Raw genomic sequence first — 19,972 nt, forward strand, 5'->3', positions numbered from 1 at the left:
AGGAAATGTTCTATAGACAGCTTTTTAAGAGCCTGCAATAGGCTGCACTTCAGCTGTTTTGCTAAGTACAGTACCAAACAACTTAAAGTGTTACTAAACCCTGGACCCAGAGGCGGCTCCAGGCTTTGTGAGGCCTTAGGCAAAATTTAGACATGAGGTCCCAATTAAAGTGATAAAATAATAACTGTGTAACCCCCCCCCCCACACACACACACACACACTCACAGCGCTGTCGTCTTCCCTCCTCTTTCCCGCTGACTGGGGGATCTTCAGGAAAAAGGGCTGGTAAATGACTTCCTTTTCTAAATGAGCACAGTGAGTGATCGGTACTGATCACTCATTGTGCTCATTCATAACGGAAGCCTAGTAAACTGTGTTTTCTCTGCTTCGGTTTATGAATCAACAGGAGCCTTTGTCTCCTGTTTCGTTCATTTGCAGTGCAGCTGAGGCTACAGAGAAAGGGACTGGGGAATGTGTGTCCTCAGTCCCTTTCTATGTGTCAAAAGTGAGAATTCAGGGGTTTGTTTAGACCTTCTGATATCTCACCAAAGAAACCAAAAAACTCTCAACAAAAAACAAATTTTTAGTTTTTAAAAAAAATGTAAAAAAAATAAATAAAATCAGACTAAAATTTCTTTTACAAATATTTTATTAAAAGTTAAGCATAACATATCAATAGAGACATGTGACTGAGACATCAGACAGAAAAAGGAGGGAAAAAAAAAGAAGTGTCTTAATGAGGGGAGGGTACATAGGTGTTATAATGTTCCACAAGACAATAAAGGTAGTAAAAGAAAAAAAGCAAAGGCCCAGTATAAATAGATAATCATATTGTAAATTCGATTGCGTCTCAAAAAGGCCATATGTAGTGCAGCCTAGCTCAGGCAACATCAGAAATATTGATATAAAGACACATAGGTGCCGGGCTTTGCTGCTAAACAGGCATACAGAAGGAGCGATGGAGAAAAATAAAGATGAAAAGAAAATGGAAGTTTCCTCCCTGAGATGAGTCACCTCGACTTCAAAATATCTCATGTCAGTATAATCGTCAACCACATGTCGACTCCTCTAAATGGGAGTCACCGAAAAGGACAAATATAAAAAAAAAAGAGGAATAGATAGAATACAGACCGTGGGTAAGAGTGCCCACAAAGAGGGAGTAGAGAAAAAGATAAAAAGCAAGGGGGGGGGGGGGGGGGGAGAAGAAAGAAAAGAAAAGGGAAGAGGTCCTCTGGGGCCGCGCCCACACGCCCCTAAATTGAAAGAAGTTGGTCATTAAACCTAGAGGGCCGAATATAAGTTATCCATGGTTGCCACACTCTGAGGAATTTGGCATGGGTGTCAGAGGTAAATGATGTCAGCTTTTCGTTAACCATTATGTCGTTCATGCGGTTTTTAACAGCTTCAAAGCTAAGTGTTGGAGTTTTCCACGCTCTTGCAATAGTAATCTTAGTGGCACTAAAAAGATGCTGGGCTAGCTGCCTCTCCGGGCGAAAAAGTTCTGGGATGGGTTTACATAAGAGGGCTTTGAAGGGGTCCCTTCTAAAATTAGAGTGGAGCATATTACGCAGTAGGGTATAAACCCTAATCCATAATCTGCAGGCCTTAGGGCATGTCCACCAAATATGGGCCATGGTGCCTGCACTTGCACAGCCCCGAAAGTAATTGGGTGAGTAGGAGGGGATAAAACGAGCTATCCTGGATGGCGTATAATACCACCTGTAAAAAACTTTGTATGCATTCTCGAGGATGGACACATTTCTGGAACTTTTCATAAGGGATAATGTCATGGTCTGCCAGTCCTCTACATCCAACCTCTTGCCCAGGTCCGTTTCCCATTGAAGATGATATTTCCTAACGGGGGTTTCTTAAAAGTAGTAATAAAGGAATAAATCAAAGATATTAGTCCAGAGGAATGAGGTTGGGTCAGACTAAAATTTCTAATCAGACCAAAAAGCCATGCCCAATATGTAGCATAATTTAGCCACACTCACTGTTTTCTGCTTTGTGCTGTGTATGCCACAGGTAACCATCTCCCTATTAGGGGCCCCAGTGCATTACTTTGTCCATGATGCTATTATGATGGCACTGTACAATGGTGGTAAACATGTGTAGGAGAGGAAAATGGAGGGTATGACAGCGGGTAGTATGTACATGAGAGGGGTTCAGAGTGTATGGTGGAGGGTAGCATGTACATGAGAGGGGAGCAGAGTGTATGTGGGGGGGGGGGGGTAGTATGTATATGAGAGGAGTGTATGTGGGGGGGGGGGGGGGGGAGTATGTACATGAGAGGAGTGCAGAGTGTATGTGGGGGAGGGGGTAGTATGTATATGAGAGGAGTGCAGAGTGTATGTGGGGGGATGGGTAGTATGTATATGAGAGGAGTGTGGAGTGTATTTGGGGGGTAGTATGTATATGAGAGGAGTGTGGAGTATATGTGGGGGGGGTAGTATGTACATGAGAGGGGTGCAGAGTGTATGGTGGAGGGTAGCATGTACATGAGAGGAGTGCAGAGTGTATGTGGGGAGGGGTAGTATGTATATGAGAGGAGTGCGGAGCATATGTGGGGGGTAGTATGTATATGAAAGGAGTGCAGAGTGTATGGCGGGGGGTAGTACAGTGGTGTGAAAAAGTGTTTGCCCCCTTCCTCATTTCCGGTTCCTTTGCATGTTTGTCACACTTAAGTGTTTCGGAACATCAAACCAATTTAAACAATAGTCAAGGACAACACAAGTAAACACAAAATGCAATTTGTAAATGAAGGTGTTTATTATTAAAGGTGAAAAAAAATCCAAACCATCATGGCCCTGTGTGAAAAAGTGATTGCCCCCCTTGTTAAAACATACTATAACTGTGGTTGTCCACACCTGAGTTCAATTTCTCTAGCCACACCCAGGCCTGATTATTGCCACACCTGTTCACAATCAAGGCATCACTTAAATAGGAGCTGCTTGACACAGTAAGGTCCACCAGAAGATCCTTAAAAGCTACACATCATGCCGAGACCCAAAGAAATTCAGGAACAATTGAGAAAGAAAGTAATTGAGATCTATCAGTCTGGAAAGGGTTATAAAGCCATTTCCAAAGCTTTGGGAATCCAGCGAACCACAGTGAGAGCCATTATCCACAAATGGCGAAGACATGGAACAGTGGTGAACCTTCCCAGGAGTGGCCGGCCGCCCAAAATTACCCCAAGAGCGCAGCGACGACTCATCCAAGAGGTCACAAAAGACCCCACAACAACGTCCAAGGAACTGCAGGCCTCACTTGCCTCAGTTAAGGTCAGCGTTCATGCCTCCACCATCAGGAAAAGACTGGGCAAAAATGGCCTGCATGGCAGAGTTCCAAGGAGAAACCACTGCTGAGCAAAAAGAACATCAAAGCTCGTCTCAATTTCTCCACAACACATCTTGATGATCCCCAAGACTTTTGGGACAACATTCTGTGGACCGATGAGACAAAAGTGGAACTCTTTGGAAGGTGTGTGTCCAAGTATATCTGTCGTAGAAGGAACACTGCATTTCAGAAAAAGAACATTATACCAACAGTAAAATATGGTGGTGGTAGTGTGATGGTCTGGGGCTGTTTTGCTGCTTCAGGACCTGGAAGACTTGCCGTGATAAAAGGAACTATGAATTCTGCTGTCTACCAAGAGATCCTGAAGGAGAATGTCCGACCATCTGTTCGTGTACTCAAGCTGAAACGAACTTGGGTTCTGCAGCAGGACAATGATCCTAAACACACCAGCAAGTCCACCACCGAATGGCTGAAGAAAAACAAAATGAAGACTTTGGAGTGGCCTAGCCAAAGTCCTGACCTGAATCCTATTGAGATGTTGTGGTATGACCTTAAAAAGGCCGTTCATGCTCGAAAACCCTCTAATGTAACTGAATTAGGACAATTCTGCAAAGATGAGTGGGCCAAAATTCCTCCAGGACGCTGTAAAAGCCTCATTGCACGTTATCGCAAACGCTTGGTTGCAGTTGTTGCTGCTAAGGGTGGCCCAACCAGTTATTAGGTTTAGGGGGCAATCACTTTTTCACACAGGGCCATGATGGTTTGGATTTTTTTTTCACCTTTAATAATAAACACCTTCATTTACAAATTGCATTTTGTGTTTACTTGTGTTGTCCTTGACTATTGTTTAAATTGGTTTGATGTTCCGAAACACTTAAGTGTGACAAACATGCAAAGGAACAGGAAATGAGGAAGGGGGCAAACACTTTTTCACACCACTGTATGTATATGAGAGGGGTGCAGAGTGTATGTGGGGGTAGTATGTATATAAGAGGGGTGCAGAGTGGTGCAGAGTGTATGTGGGGGGTATTATGTATATGAAAGGGGTGCAGAGTGTATGTGGGGGGTAATATGTATATGAGAGGGGTGCGGAGTGTATGTGGGGGGTAGTATGTATATGAGAGGAGTGTGGAGTGTATGTGGGGGGTAGTATGTATATGAGAGGAGTGCGGAGTGTATGTGGGGGGTAGTATATATATATGAGAGGAGTGTGTAGTGTATGGCGGTGGTTAGTATGGGGGTAGTATGACATGAGAGGGGTACAGATGGTATAAAAGGGGTATATGGTATGAATGAGCCCAAATTTATTGCTCCAGCACTGCAGAGACCACTTTGCAGTGGCATGCTCCAGCACTGCAGAGACCACTTTGCAGTGGCATGCATAGAGCAACTGAAGTTAGCAGCACAGCACCAGGACTGGCCTCCTACTGTTCTGCAGACACTAATCTCACCACCCCTTCCCTCACCCATCTCAAGTCCCTGCATACAAGTTGCAAGTGCTCCCATAAAGCTGCCAGCTCCCCTCCCCCTACACCTGACAAAAAGAACTCCTGCATATCCGTGCTTGCATCCATCCCTTCTGGGTTCAGTAACGGCCGACAGCTCCGCCTCTATAATCTGCCCTCAGGCAGCGCTGGAGCCTCGAGGACACAGAGAGGGGGGTGCTGGAGAGTCCTGAAGGAGGCAGAGAGAGGAAACTTCAGGTCGGCGCAACGCTGGTCATATAGGGTTCATGTAGTGTTCAGTAGTAGCTCGCTCATCCGGCTAGCTTGGGGACACTGACCGGGAGATATTCCCTGTCACTCACACACACGGGTTCAGGCAAATTAGGCGATCTCAGGGCCCCTTTGAATGCGAGGCCTAAGGAGATCGTCTAATTTGCCTAATTAGAGAGCCGCCTCTGCCCGGACCCTGCAATCACTATATCTGGTCTCCCACAATACACAAAATATGGAAATGCAATTCTTTATTAAATAGAAACTACTAAATACCTTTTCTCATCAGCAGTTAGAGCAGTCTTGACTTCTCTAACTCCTTTAACCAGCCAAGCACTGGTTAAAAGAGTTTTCTGATTGTCCTATGAGACTGCAAGACTCCTGACAATCTGTCTGGACAGTGGCTCTGTGCTGATCGCATGCACTCTCCCAAGTAAAAAAAAAAAACCTCTCTAGCAATAAACACCAAACTAAGCATGTGCAGCCTGACTCCATAGACTCTGTGTTATCAGGAAATTATAAGGGGCCACTGGAAAGAGGGGAGGATCAGAGAAGCCAGGATCAAACAGCCTTTTTACACAATGTGGATGATTAACCACTTAGGTTCCACAGAGAGTATAACAAGCATGTTTTACTGCATGTATACACTGATTTTACTGTTGTGCGTTTAGTAACACTTTGATACAACAAATTTTTATTCTTAAGCTTTATACTGCACTTAGCTTAACAGTCAAGGACATACACAGAGAGATACAGAGTCATAAAGGTCAATAAACACTCTGAGCAGGGTGGTGACCATGGGCAGAGCTAGGAGAGCCTCATGTGAAGAACAGTAAACAATCTCCAAAGCATGACTTGCACTAAATACAAGGTCTGTATATGTGGTTGTACCTTGTTAACAGCACAGCCAAACCACAATACAGAGATAAAAAAAAACACTTTGAAAGGAATTAATTAAATAACTCCACTCATTAGTTCCTGATGCAAACATCATGGGCCACAGAGGGATGTTGGGAAAATCCCAATTCTCACAAAAGAACGTCACAGTTTTGGACAGAAGTATGGAAGAATTTGGGGCGGCACAGTGGTGTAGTGGGTAGCACTCTCGCCCAGCAGTAAAAAGGGTTACTGGTTTGAATCCCAACCACTGCACTACCTGCCTGGAGTTTGCATGTTCTCCCTGTGCTTGCATGGGTTTCCTCCAGGTACTCTGGTTTCCTCCCACACTCCAAAAAAAAAATTGGCCCTAGTATAAGAATGGGGACCTTGGATTGTGGGCTCCTTGAGGGTAGGGACTGATGTGAGTGTGCAATTGGATAGGATACGGACAATTGTAGGCACTCACTCAGGTTGAACTGAATGGACTGGTGTCTACCTTACTACCCTTATTCAATCTTACTAACTATGTAAGTACAGTAAGTGTTTTTTTATGATTGTATGTGTTTTTTTTTAATTTCCCTAATGCAGAATTTTTAAATCAGGTGGTGGTGGGGGAGGGTCCATGCATAAATTGTCCTTGCATTTTAGTGTAGGTCCACTATAAACTGTTACAGGAGATATCCCACATGTTACATTTTCTGTGTGTATTATTTTGAAATGGTTACACTATATGCAGTGCTTGGGAAAAATCAAGCCTTGCATGGTTTACTGTACAGTATATATTAGACCGGGGTGAGCAACCCGTAGATCATTGTCAGGTGACTGGTAGGTCACGGTCTGACCTTGCTGACCCGCCATCCCAGAGCAACAGAGTGCAATGCAAAGGGACTACTTGTAAAGTTGGAGCTGTAGTAGGGAGCAAAAGCCGCATAAGCCAATGCTTTCCCTGAAGTGCTTGCTCCTGTGTCATGTGGAGTGATACAAACTGCACTCCACCTCTTTTTCCGAGTAGCAGTCTCCAGAGTGGTGCCAGTGGCAGGGAAGAAGAGGAGATGTTCTTCAGGTCAGTGTGAAGCAATGCACTGGGCATAATAGTATAGGGCTGCTTTCACACATATGCACTACTTTTTACCCTCACTGCGGGTGCTGTGCAGTATACCTGCAGCTTTTCTGACGGTTTTTTGCTCTTAGCCATAGACTCCTATTATATCTTGCAGGTTTGGTGCACTTTTTGAAAGCTCACAAAATGCAAATGCAAATGAACCTTTACTGTTCTGAGCCCTGATGTGCTGCGGTTTACCTGCACCACGGGTGCTGCGCAGTGCATCTGCGACTTTCCTGGGTTAGCTGCGCTTTGCCATAAACTTCTATTACAAGGTGTGTCTAAAAGGTTTGGTGAAGGAGTTGGGCGAACAGTTGGGCTGAGCAAATGTTCGGCCCTCACATCACCTATTCGGCGAACCCCCGAGTTTTCAGGGAGTTTGGATGGTGTTCGCCCTGCCGAATGCCCTGCAATGCACTGCACCTCACACAGTGCATTATAAGCTGTGCCCAATCAGGGCGCAGTGAATTGCTGGTTGTTAAGGAGTGGGCCAGGAAGCTGGCCACTGTGTCCTTAACACCTGATGAGTCATCATCTGTCAATGGGCTTCCCCACTGACAGCTGAATAAAAAAATAAAAAAACATAGCTGGCAATAAAAAGTGAAAAAAAAACAGTGTGGGGTTCCTCCCCAAAATCCATGCCAGACCCTTATCCGAGCACGCAGCTTGGCAGGCCAGGAAAGGGGGCCCACCCAGAAGTACATGTTGATGGGAACAAGGGCCTCATCCTCACAACCCATTCACCAAAAAAGTGTCAAAGGGTAATTCCTTTATTAAAAAATAAAAAAAACAATGTCTCCCAATGTAAGTCCATCGTCAAACATGACGCCCCCACCACCGCTCACCCGATAAAGGAATTGTCAAAAACTGTCTCTATTTTTTTTTTCTTTACAAACTATTTTTATTAGGTACAAAAGGTGGTACAAAAATACACCATATATGGTGGAATAATTAAAATATTAGCAAATTGGTACATATGGGAAATTAGAAAAATAGTATACAATAAAGTAAAATATTTTGCTATAGTTTGTGATCAGTGTTAATACCATTTTTTAGCTTGTGAACTATAAAACAGCATATAGTTTGTCTCTTGTGATTAGTAAATCTCAAACTGGATTAAAAAATAATGTGGAATGTTTAACCCAGGGGTCCCATTTTTTTATCATATAACTGAATGGAATTCTGTATTGTATGGAATATTTTTTTCATAAGATTAATATGATTGATTTTGGTTTTCAAATGCTCTGGACAAATTGAAGGGGATTTCCAGTGGAATTCTATTAACCAATGAATTGCTACACAGATTGTGTGTATTAATCTTGTATTATGTGTGGGAAGTCCAATGACAGGGGCGAATAAGAAGCAATTGTGCAAAGTAAGGTTTATATTACTATTTGAGATTACAGAGGAAAACAATTTCAGCTGTTTCCATATTTGTGTAACCTTATTACAATCCCAGAAAATGTGTGAGTATGAGCCTTTGGAATTGCATCCTCTAAAGCATATCTGAGCTGTTCTGGGGAAAATAGAGTGTAATTTAACTGGGGTATAGTACCATCTAGTGAATAATTGTAGTGCAGTCTCTTTGACTGTGATTGATCTCGTACATTTATGTAAGTTGTTGATGCATTTGTCCCAGTCTTGGATAGAGAAAGAGAAGTTTACTTCTTGTTCCCATTTGAGCATGTAGGGGAGTTTATTTTTGTGTTGTTAATTAAGTTAGTGTATATTTCTGATATCAGACCAGGTTTTCTTGGTGAATTTAGAAATATGTTCGCAAAGAATGAGGGAGGGTGAGAATTTGTTGTTTGAAAATGTGTTAAAGTGTCTTATCTGTAAGAATTTATGAAACTCTGTATTGGGAATTTGGTGCTTGGTTTTTAATGAAGAGAATGGAGGTAAAGTTACATTTTTTTTATAAAATTAGTGAGAGAAATCAGGTTATTGTTAATCCACTATGTGAAGTCACCCGTATCATTAGGATTTTGGAGGAATTTTGGGTCGCCTATGAAGGAGGCATATGGGTCAGATTTAGATATAAGGTTGAATTTTTTATTGTATAGTTTCCATAGTTGGTATGATTGTGAAAATATTTGATTAAGGGTGTCAATGGTATGGTTTGAAATGTTGTTTCCTCATAATATGCCTGAGATGGAATATGGTTGGCTGGAATCTCTCTCGAATCTAACCCATGGTATCTTGGGATTGAGAATATGCCATTGTGCCATTTGACAGATAAGTAGTATAGCCAAAAGTCTGGGAGGCCCAGACCTCCACATCTTTGTGGTTTATATAACACCATATTTGATAAACATGGGTGAGAGTCTAGCCATATGAATTTATTAATTTCTGTTTGTAATTTAGTGATTATTATTTTAGTTAGTCTAATTGGGAGTGCTCTGAATAGGTATAATAACTTTGGTAGAATAGTCATTTTAACTGCTGTGATTCTGCCTAAGAATGATATTTTCCAAATTTTTAATGTCGATCTTAATTTTTGTATTAAGGGTATGTATGAGGAAGATACCTAAGCAGGGCTCAAGTCCTGCAGGAATGCATGGGAACTCTGTTCCTGTACTTTTTACACAACGGAAACTCAGTTCCCATTAGCAGCCACGTCCTGCAAGAATTTGAATTATGCGAGCTGTGTGGCAAGTGCTACACCAGCAGCCGCCAACACAGCTCGCAATAGTAAATGCTGCACACCAGGGGTGGAATGACCTTTCAGGCATTGCCAGTAGGGGCCCCCATGACAGCTTCCTCTTTGATCTACCTGTCAATCATAGCTAGCTGACGAGTAGATCAGGTCCCTGCTGCTAAGAGATTGTATTTAGTCAGACCTCCCGTGATGCGCTCCTCCCCGCCGGCCCCTCCTGATTTTCTGTCTCCTCATCCCCCCCCCCAGTCTCCTGCATACTTGCTCTGTGTCCTGCTGAATCCCCCCTCCTCTATCTTCAGTGCCATTTGGAGGAGCACAGCTATTTTGCCCACAGGACATGCAGGGAGAGAGGTGAGCTGAGGGAGGAATATCAGTTTGGGGTGGTAAGCTGAGCACAATACCTGGCAAAGTTTAATGCCAGGAGGTAAGTTTATATGGAAATATGTGAGGGGTTGGAATAGCAGCGAGTGTGTGTTGGAGCCCTGCAGAGTTTGCAGCCCCCCAAGCTAACATACATCTCCCAGGCATTCTGTCCAGATAATGTGCAGTTAATTTATGACCTTTCCATTTAACCCTGTGTTATCCAAACTCTGTTCAATGAAAAGTGTAAACTCACCACATAAACACTCTATATACAAAATAAAATTCCCCAATAAAGATCGGAACAGGATGTTCACATTTGCATGGAAGCACAATTGAATGAATGCTGATTATTCAGAGAATTACCGTATTTATGTTTATTGAGGATTGTTTTTTTTTTTTTTATGTACCAACAGTTAAGCTTCATACACACAATACGAAAATTGGATGAAAAATACCACTTGAAGTGTTCGTGCATAGGAATGGCCTCGCGGTTCGCCCGGCGGCTGGTTGGAATTTTGCGTGTTCGCGATTCGCCAAACCGGCGGACTATTGGCGCTGTTCGCCCGGCGGACATATGCATTTACAGTGTGAAAGAACTTTGACCCATGATGACACATCCATAATGGGGTACAGGACAGCCAATTGAGACATTTCAGCACATGGACAGGACACTGTGTGGAGCAGGGACAGTCAGTTTAATCACTAGCTATTACTATTAGGTCCACAAAGGTCCTTTTAAGGACTGGTATAGGTGTACATTATATAGGGTGCTGGTGCACTGCTGCTGACTGCTGCCCGATTCTGCAGTTGCCTTTTATCAGTGTAGGGACTGAGGGACAGTCTGCAAATCACTAGCTACTATGTCCACAAAGGTCCTTTTAAGGACTGGTATAGGTGTACAATATATAGGGTTATGGTACACTGCTGTGCTGCAGATTACTGCTCGTTTCTGCAGCTGTCTTTAATCAGTGTAGGGACTGAGGGACAGTCTGCAAATCACTAGTTACTAGGTCCACAAAGGTCCTTTTAAGGACTGGTATAGGTGTACTATTTGGTGAGCAGTATATAGGTGTGTAATACACATATAAAATACTTGCACATATAGAAAGCATAGTATAGTGCATTTCCACTGTGCAGCATTGTGACTGCTGAGCGGTTCTGCAGCGATACTACAAAGAGTGACCAATGCAATAAAAAAAAGTATTATAACTGGTGTGATAGACCAGTGGCCCCCAAAAACAAGAGATTGAAGCGGGGGGGGGGGGTTATATACCTTCTTCCACATAGATACTGCACTTCTCTAGAGACTTTTGTCACAGGGTCATTTAAAAAATGACAGGCAGAGGAAGAGGCAGGCCCTTCCATAGGGGTGGTAGGGGTAGGGCAGGAGCAACAGGCTTGAGCCAAAGTGGCAAATTGCAGAAGGTGCGTGCGATTACGTCAAAGGACGCACCAGACTTGGTTGAGTGGCTCACTCAGCCTTACTCTTCTGCACCCTCATCATCCTCTCGATCTGCACCCTCTTCTTCACTCTCTGCTGTGTGCACCCCCAAAGACACTACCACCAACACCACCACCACCACATACCTTCCACTATACCACTATACCTTCCGCTTGAGTCACAGGAATTATTTTCCGATCCATATCAACACATTTCCGATGTGCAGCCACTCTTGGCATTGGATGAGGAAGAGGAGGTAGCAACAACCGCCAGTCAGCAGTCTGACGACAGTACCCAGATCAGCCCAAGGAGGAGGTTGGTCCCCGGTGTTGCTGTCTACTCCGAGATCTCTAATTATAGCAGTGGGGAAGGTGATGTTGATGATGACGTGTCTAGTGATGTCACGTGGGTGCCCACAAGAGAGGAAGAGGAGGGGAGTTCAGAGGGAGATATGGACCAGCAGATAGGGAGGAGAAGCAGGAAGAACTTACATTGCACAGGAGGGACAAAGCAGACTGCTAATGTATCACGAGGCATCAACCATATACGGTCACATCTGGCGCTCCCAGGACGCCGGCACATGGCTCCGCAGTGTGGGCTTTTTTTACTGTGTCCACTGCTAACAATAGTGTTGCCATCTGCAATCTTTGCAGTCAACACATAAGTCGCGTTAAGCCCAATGCCGCGTACACACGAGCGGACTTTTCAACATCCAAAGTCCAAAGGACTGAGTCCGTCAGACTATCCGATCGTGTGTGGGCTGCAACGGACTTTTGACTCGCCAAAGTCCGAAGGACTTTAGAATATGGAACATGCTTCAAATTTTCCCGAAGGAACTCCGCCGGACCCGGTCCCCTTCGAAAACTCCGCTCGTGTGTATGCTACTCCGACGGACTAAAACCGACGCTAGGGCAGCTATTGGCTACTGGCTATGAACTTCCTTATTCGAGCCGAGTCGTACGTCATCACGTTCGAATCCGTCGGAGTTTAGTGTGATCGTGTGTGGCCAAGTCCGCTCGGCCGAAAAGTCTGTCAGAACTCCGTCGGAATTCCAGCAGAACTCCGACGGAACTCCTTCGGAAGTCTGTCGGACATAAGTCCTCTCGTGTGTACGGGGCTCAACACTCACCTAGGGACGACTGCCTTAAGAAGGCACATGAGCTGCCATCACCGAGCCCAGTGGGAGTAACGGAACACAAAAAGCCACACTCCAGGCTCTCGCCGTCCAGCCTCGTCTTCTACTTCTTCTTCTCCTCTCTCCTCACAATTGTCCCCCACTCCACCTTCCATCATGTCATCCTCACGTTTTTCTGGAAAAAGGCAGGCTTCCGTGGGCCAAATGTTTGAACGTAAAAAAATGATGACGCTGGATAACCCTCTTGCCCAACCAGCTGGCTTGTCGGAACTGATAGCCCGCCAACTACTGCCATATAAATTGGTGGATTCGGAGGCCTTTCGAAAATTTGTGGCCATTGGAACACCACAATGGAAGGTCCCAGGAAGGAAGTATTTCTCAGAGAAGGGCATCTCAGAGCTATATGGCCATGTTCAGCGGCAAGTGAATGTATCTCTGGCACACAGTGTCGGTGCCAAGATACATCTGACCAAAGACATGTGGTCTAGCAAACACGGGCAGGGAAGGTATATAACTTTAACTGCCCACTGGGTGGGCAAGCATGTAACCTGTGGCACCCGTGTAGATTTGGTTTTACCACCACGGATTGCATGCAGGCCTGGCTCTTCTTCTCCTCCTCCCTCTCCTCCTCGGCTGACTCCTCCTTTTCCACTGCTAGCGTCTCTTCCGCTGCACCACCCAAGATCCCCAGAACCTATTCGACGTGCCAGGTGAGACGTTGCCATGCTGTGCTGCGTCTGTTGTGCCTGGAAGCCAAGAGCCACACTGGCCCTGCACTCCTTTCAGCTTTGCGTTCACAGGTAGATCAGTGGCTAACACCGCTCAATTTGACAGTTGGTAAAGTGGTGTGTGACAATGGTGCCAATCTGCTTAGCGCATTGAAACCGGGCAAAATTACGCACGTGCTATGCATGGCACATGTCTTAAACTTGGTCGTGCAGCGATTCATTGTCAAATACCCTGGGGTCCAGGACATCTTGCGGCAGGCAAGGAAAATCTCGGCCCATTTCAGAAGATCTTACACGGCCATGGCTCGCCTTGCTGACATTCAGCGGCGACACAATCTGCCGGTCAGACGTCTTATTTGAGATTGCCCGACGCGATGGAACTCAACCTTCTATATGCTTGATAGGCTGCTCCAGCAGAAACGTGCAGGTAACGTCTACCTGTATGAACTCTGAGGCAGAACAGGTTCTGGGGAGCTTGCTTTTTTTTCACCTCGCCAGTGGCTGCTCATGCGCGACGCATGCAGACTTCTGCGGCCATTTGATGAGATCACCAAACTGGTCAGATGCAGCCATGGCGCCATCAGTGACATGGTACCTTATGCCTTCTTTATGGAGCGTGCATTGCGTCGTGTCATTGATTAAGCCGTAGAGGAGCAGGAGCAGGAAGATGAGGAAGTCGCAATGCTGGATGAATTCCCAGGGGGGGGCTACTCTATCTGAGACAAATCAACAACAGGAGTCTGAAGAGGAGTCAGAGGAGGATGGTGCCGGGGCGGATGAGGAGGAGCAAGAAGAGCATGCTTTAAACCTTTCTGGGATCCCTGTTGTTGTGCGTGGATGGGGAGAGGAGAATGAGGAGGACGACATTATCCTGGATGATGAGCAGGAGCCAGGCCACCACAGTGTTTTAACTGGGACCCCCGTATAAAAAGCATAAGGGTCAAGGACCAGTACTGGTACAAGCACAAAATGGCGGAAATGTTACCACCGTCACAGAGGGCTGTCAGAATGGAGCACTTCCAGGCCTTGCTTCGCTGGCAGAGGAGGAATTCCCATGTTGCGATTAAGGGTTTTTAAATGTGAGTCATTAAGAGCATATGCATAGATTGGTTGCAGCTGGACATACAATTTGACTGATGGAGTATTTAAATGGTAGAGCCTCTATGCATAATGGGGGTTATTTACTAAAGGAAAATACACTTTGCACTGCAAGTGCACTTCGAAGTAAAGTCACTGTAGATCCGAGGGGGATGTGCAAGGAAAATAAGAAACAGCATTTTAGCTTACACATGTTTGGATGTTAAAATCAGCAGAGCTTCCAGTCATTTCAAATCTACCCCTTAGCCCTTGTACACACGGTCGGAGAATCCATCGGAATGTGTCCTATCGGACCGTGTCGTCGGATAATCCGACTGTGTGTGGTATGCATCGGACTGATTCCGTCCGAATATCCGTCGGACCCAATTTTCCAACATGTTGGAAATATTTCCCGACCAACTGGTTCGATCGGACATACTCCGATCATGTGTAGAGAATTTTGATCGGACCAAGTGCCACGCATACTCAGATCAAATTCCTACATCAAAGCTATTGGCTATTAGCCTGAATGTAGTCCCATCGTAACGAAATTACGTCATCACGTTTTGAAAGATCGGATTTTTCGACAACTTAGTCCGACCGTGTGTATGCAACAGTTTCGGACACAATCCGTCGGACTAAATCCGACGGACAAAATCCGACGGATTTGGTTGGCAGAATCTCCGACCGTGTGTACAGGGGCTTAGATTTAGATCGACTGCACTTCCAAGTGCACTTGTAGTGCAAAGTGGATTTGCCTTTCGTAAATAACCCCCAAAGTGTTATGATTAAGCGCCTGTTGGCGTGAAACGTGTCAACACTTGCTCTTCACCCTGTGCTTTCTTGTTTGAACTTTTTTTATTTTGGAAATAAAATGTATGGATCTTATAGCTGTCAGTGTGCAGTCATCCGATGTTTATATTTGATGCTTCAAGGTACGAGCTGGAACAGCACCCGATTCATCTGGGGATAAATACGTTAATCAGTCTGACCTACAGTGCCTTGAAAAAGTATTCATAACCCTTGAAATTTTCCACATTTTGTCATGCTACAACCAAAAACATAAATGTATTTTATTGGGATTTTATGTGATAAACCAACACAAAGGCCAGATTTTCGGCGTGCACGACCAATAGTTATCCTGTGGACAGATTCTCCCACCTGAGCTGTAGATCTCTGTAGCTCCTCCTGAGTTACCATGGGCCTCTTGGCTGCTTCTCTGATTAATGCTGTCCTTGCATTTGGCAATTGGTACCACTAGATTTAAGTTAGGGGTATCAGATAAAGGGGGCTAAATACAAATGCACACCTATCTTTTGAGATATTTGTAAAACAAAATTTGAAAACCATTTACCATTTTCCTTCCACTAATTATGTGCCACTCTGTGTTGGTCTATCACATAAAACCCAATAAAATACATTTATGTTTTTGGTTGTAAAGTGACAGAATGTGGAAAATGTTAAGGAGTATGAATACTTTTTCAAGGCATTATATGTTTGGATTATAACAGTGTAAGGCCTCATTCACACATTTGCATTTTAACCGCTTGCCGACCAGCGCACGCCGATGTAAGTCGGCAGAATGCCGCTGGTAGGCAAAAGGGAGTACAGGTACATCCCCTTTTAAGAAGCGACCCTCCGCAGTCTCTGTGACCGCTGGGTGCCCACGATCATGTCATGGAGAGGAAGAACGGGGAGATGGTTTTGTAAAACAAAGCATTTCCCCGTTCTGCCTAGTGACAGGATAGAGATCATAGCTTCCTGCCATCGAAAGCAGGGATCACTGTCCTGTGTGTTAAAGCCCAGCCCCCTAACAGTTAGAATCACTCCCTAGGACACACTTAACCCCTTCACTGCCCCTAGTTGTTAACCCCTTCACTGCCAGTGTCAAGGGGGTAAAAATCCTCTCGGGCTGAAGTGGTTAACACGGGACATTAGAACACAATTTTCTTCTTTTACTTACCTGAATACAGTTGGGCTGATTTACTAAAGGAGTGGTGAATCTTCTTTAGCAAGCTCTCCCAGAAGGTAGGTGCTAGAATAGGATTTTTCTGTGTTTGAGATTTCAGTGTAGGCAAATTTAGACAGGCCCGTGTTGTAAAGTAGGCCTGTGTCCTGACCCAGACGTGCTTCCCCTACTTTCAGGAAGATTGTTCTGGAAGAGAGGTTGGGGTTTTAGTGGTAGGCAGCTCATGTGAGGAGCTCTGACCAATTACCCTTCGGTATTGACAAGGGGCAGGCCTCCCATATAAGTTGAGGTCACATGCTGCCAGGGTGGAGTTTGGATGGCGCAGGAAGAAAGAATGGGGTTTTAGGTAGCTGCCGCAGGGCGTCCCCATGTGTGGGGGGCGTGCCAAGTGTGAAGGAGGGATGGAGGAGCTGCTAAGATGTATTCCTGGATAGAAATCTTCACCATGGAGTTGGTGTCAAGCTGCTGTGACCGGGGAACACAGGACTTCTACACTGGAGGAGATCGGTGAAGGAAAAGTAATAGTAGGATTGACAAGAGCAGACTTCTGTGACCAGGGAACACAGAAATTGCCCTTTGGAGAAGGTCAGTGTACAAGAAGCAACAGGAAAAGTGTTGAGAGTAGTGCAGAATGCTGTGGTCGGGGAGCGCAGCGTTTGGACTGGCTGGGAACAGTATTACGGTCTGCTAGGGCATCTGGCCGGTTAAAGCACTCTGCTAATATCTTCCAAAAGACTGTGTGGCTACCACATTTACTGAGCCACTGGGGAGAGGTAGTTGCATGCCTCTGGCTTATTGATTTTCTGAAGCAACATCATTCCAGTACAGCCAGCAAACTGGGATTATTCAGAGTGGTCCTTTTTTGTAATACTGGAAGTGAAGCAACAGTAATCTGTAAACAGTTTTGCCGTAGAAGATTTGTACAAGAGGATTAATAGTCTGCAGGAGTGAGTGCAGAGGAAGAAAAGCAATAGTCTGCATTGGAGATATGCAAGGGAAATAGACTGTGAATGTTAGAAGTGTATCATTTTCAAGGCTAAAGCTGCTAATCAATGTCTTATGTGATGACAATTCATTAAGTGCTATGGGCTTCTCATATCTTCCCTTTACCCCACCCAAGTTGTATCCCACAATAAATGCAACAAAACTACGCAAATGACTGCTCATTGTCTCAAATGATATATGGGGGTCTGGCAGCAGGGTGATTGGCGGATTGTTTGTAAAGAGTGCTCGCACCATGGCTACACTTCACACAATTATGTGAATAATTACCTAATATATCCAATTATATGGAGATGAATTAGTTTTTTATGTGATTGAATAATTTAACTGAATATTCACACAATAATTGTGTGAGGATTCTGAATGTCTTTAGTCAATCAACCTCCTTGTGTTGCTCTGCAGGCATATGTAGCCTGGTTTATATTATAGGCTCAACACCCAGCCGCTGCACATATTAGCCAATGGGCTCTTAGGGTATGTGATGGAAGCATGGTAACTAGGCACTCCTAGCACACTGACCAAGCTATCAGCTGATTGCTCTTGGTCTCTGTGTTAGGGAGTAGGGAAGGGCCTGATGTTTGTGTGTTCGCCTCTTCGCTGAACAGCAAACAATATGCGGTGTTCGTGGCAAATTCGAAAGCCACCGGAACACTGTTAGTGAGTAAGTCTATGGGACACTAACCTGAAAACTCAAAAGTGCTCATTTTAAATGCTTATATGCAAATTATTGTCATAAAAAGTGTTTGGGGCCCTCCCTGCCCAAGGGGATATGTATCAATGCAAAAATTATTTTTAAAAATTGCCCTTTTTTCGGGAGCAGTGATTTTTTTTTAATACTTAAAGTGAAACAATAAAAATGAAATATTTCTTTAAATACTTTTTATAACAATAACTTTCAAATAAGCCTTTAAAATTAGCACTTTTGATTATTCATGTTCGTGTCCCATACACTTTAACGGTGTTCGTGTGTTCTGCTGAATGTTTTTCCTGTTTGCTTGTTCTGCTGCAAACCAAACTGGAGGGTGTTCGGCTCATCCCTATTAGGGAGCTGGCAGGAGGGGTTCCTGGTCATGTGACCACTTTGAGAGCCAATCACAGCAATCACGAGATTTGAATTTTACCTACTAGCGTTAAGACCCACTTAAAGGGCCTCCAGAAAGCAGTGTAAAGGGGTTAAATTTAAACCCAAGAACAAAAATGTAATACGTTTCTGCTTGCTTAGATGTGGTGGTTGGTTTTAATTTTTCATGAACATTTTTCACAAGTGCAGAATATGGCTGGTAATTTTGCTAGGAATACAGCATCCTAGTCACTTCCTGTAAGCTGAACTATAATCACAAACTATTTTATCTTATTCTTTTGTAAACTAATCATCCAACCCCCACCCCATGTAACGGCGATAAAAAGCCTGCCTCATACAGTCTGTGTGTAAAGGAAGAAAGGCTGAAAAAATAAAACTAAGGAACTATCTTGTCTCAGGACAGGTAAGCTGCAATATGTAAAAAGTTTGTTTATCAAAGCTTGTGTGGTTGGCTCCAAAAGAACATAGGTTCATCGTGAACCCTGTTACCTCAAGTTCTTTCACCTTTATGTTATCTTTCTCAGTGAACCCCCAGCATATACCTCTCCATCCTCCTTCCACATCTGTGTTGATCTTAAACTTATCAGATCGCATCTCCTAGTCAGTCCAGGGGGGAATATTCCTTCCCCAACGCTCAGCGCTTCTTGTTTCTGCCATCAGAACTTTTTCATTACTTTCAAATGAAGCATTTCATTTGGCTCTGAAATTTATTTAAATTGATCAAGGGGTCTTTTTCTTTCCTGTTATTGCTACACCAAAGTGATTTCTGAATTAGCAGCTGATAGAGAGTGGTAGAGAATCGTTTCTTGTTCTATAATAGTAAGAAGTTGGCTTGAGGCCTAGGGCATCATTTCTACCTAAGGTGCTTCTTTTATTCACCTTAATCAGCATGCTTTACTTTTATCTCTCTGTCCTACTACAGTACTTCTCTGCACCATGTGGATATGGTTTGAGCTGTTTGCATTTATTTCACCTTTTTCAGCTTCCCTATGTACCAATATACCATTAATGTACCTCAGTTGCAGAAAAATAAAAGCTTACTTTCATTTTAAGAACAAGACCTTACCTTTGCCCTTGCTGTGTTTCTTAGAAAGCTTCATTACTTGCTGGTATGTAGATTTGGGATGGAGAAACCAGTAAAACAAAGGAAGGACCTCATTAGCACACACCCTTCACTCACCAACTATATTTACACAGCATCTCTGGCATCTCTCCATGCGTGCATTTGCCTGCTCCGTAGCATACCCCCAGACGGGCCCATGCTGCATGCATGGGCCCATCTGCAGCCCCCAGGTTGGACACTCCTGATGTAATGCAAGGCCTGCCTGATTGAATAGATGGTGTGTCTTCCTATTATATAGTTTTGGTAAATCTAAAGGCAATTGTACAGAGATTGTGCAATCAGATTGTATAGTGTATCTTTATATACCTAAAATTAACTAGTCGCACCTTCAGCCATTAATTGTTAACAGCATCCAAAAACAAGCAAAAAACACATTTTGCTACATAAAAAAATGAGTGACA

The 19,972-nt window shown here is 44.2% G+C and overlaps 1 protein-coding gene across 4 annotated transcripts in view; it reads left to right on the forward strand.

Annotated features, from left to right (window-relative positions):
• The window catches only part of RASSF4 (Ras association domain family member 4), an 855,531-nt gene that overhangs the window by 830,834 nt on the left and 4,725 nt on the right, over positions 1–19,972 (forward strand). The gene's annotated exons all lie outside the window — the stretch shown is intronic.

This window comes from Lithobates pipiens, unplaced genomic scaffold (genome assembly GCF_037356315.1).
Source record: "Lithobates pipiens isolate NorthernLeopardFrog02 unplaced genomic scaffold, aLitPip1_a1.2 Scaffold_25, whole genome shotgun sequence".
Taxonomy (NCBI): Eukaryota; Metazoa; Chordata; class Amphibia; order Anura; family Ranidae; genus Lithobates; species Lithobates pipiens.